Raw genomic sequence first — 1,558 nt, 5'->3', positions numbered from 1 at the left:
GAGATGATGACGTGCAGTGATGAAGTGACTGGGGACTTTGGACCCAGAGAGGGAAAGGGACTATAGGCTGAAAACTGGGGGGAGGAGGGGGAAGTGTAGGGGGCAGGTTTCTGGGATATACCCTTTGAGTGGTTGATGATGCATGGAGGGGATTGGAACTATGGCAATGAGATGATATACGATGGAATGAATGTAAAACTAAAGTTCTCTCATGTAAACTGTCATATAATTCACAATAAAACATTGAAAAAAAAAAAAAAAGTATTATCAACAGTCTACAACAAGAAGAATCACACAAGTCCACAGAGGAAATAGTTGAATTTCTGGAAGAAAATTTCTCTAACATCCTGAAAAGTGAAAAAGATAAATATTCAAGAAGTTGTACGAACCCAAGGAAGGAATGACCCCCAAAAGAAAATCATTGAGACTTATCATAATCAAGCTCTCCAAAACCAAAGATAAGGAGACACTCCTGAATCAGCTAGGGAAAACAGAAGTGTTACATACAAAGGCAAGCAAGTCAGATTAAGCTCAGATCTTTCTGCAGACACCATACAAGCAAGAAGGCAATGGAGAGCTGGAAGGGGCCAAGCTGGCTTTTGTCAAATCTCTCCAGGTCTGCTGCAGGTCACTCCAGCCAGTGCTTTGCCCTGGCGCCTCAGTGGGCTCAGCCAACGGCCTCTAAAAGTGCCCACCCGAGAGCCCGGGGAGCTTGTGGGCAGCGGCCCTCACTGGGGACCCTCCAGCAGCCCCAGGGGAACTCAAGTGGCTCTAAATCCAGCACATGCCCATTGAAGCAAGTTAAAGGATTTTCTATGAAACACAGAAGCAGATAGTGCCAAATAGCAAGCAATAGTCATTACACATTTGGTGAGCAGAGCAGCATTTCTTTCTCCCATTGCTACAGAGATGGCAGAAATTAACCAGATTCAGTATGAAATGAAATACACTGAAGGTATCAGTCAGAGAATGAGGGTCCCAGAAAAATTGAAAGTAGCCCCACCAAATGCAGACCTGGAGCTAGGTTTTCCAGAAGGCACCCACCTGCTAGTGTGGTAAGGCAGGTCCCCGAGAGTTTTATTGTTGCAGGAAATATTGAAGACATTCCATTTTCAAGACCAGAAGATCTTGATCTGATTCAATCTACTCCACTGAAGCCTCTGAAAACCCCACCTCATGTACTTACACTAAGTGAAAGACAGCTAGATTTCCTGGACTTAGAAAGACCTCCTCCAACCCCTCAAAATGAAATCAGGGTAGTTGGCAGGCTAAAAAGAGAGCGCTCTTTTTAGAATTTTGTGAAATTCTGTTCACCAAAATCAACAGCTGGTCAGAAATGATTCCATTGTGATACCATCTCCGCAGCAGGATTGTGTCTGCCTTTCCCATATGATTCCTGAAGACCCAGTTAATCTCTCCCTGGTATGCCGCATTTTATCCCTTATCCAGTCTTCTACACATAGGGCTTACCATCAGATCTTGGATGTGCTGGAAGAAAACCGCAGGTATGGCATTTCAAATACAAACACAACAGTTGAAGGAACATCTGATGACATGA

The 1,558-nt window shown here is 44.2% G+C and overlaps 1 pseudogene; it reads left to right on the top strand.

Annotated features, from left to right (window-relative positions):
- The first annotated feature begins 876 nt into the window (after nt 1-876).
- Nucleotides 877-1,557, top strand: LOC102822915 (annotated as a pseudogene).
- Nucleotide 1,558: the final 1 nt, after the last annotated feature.

The sequence above is a fragment of the Chrysochloris asiatica genome, unplaced genomic scaffold (genome assembly GCF_000296735.1).
Source record: "Chrysochloris asiatica unplaced genomic scaffold, ChrAsi1.0 scaffold00229, whole genome shotgun sequence".
NCBI classification, from domain to species: Eukaryota; Metazoa; Chordata; class Mammalia; order Afrosoricida; family Chrysochloridae; genus Chrysochloris; species Chrysochloris asiatica.
Note: the sequence above shows the minus strand (reverse complement) of the source record. Positions and strands in the feature narration are given on the sequence as shown.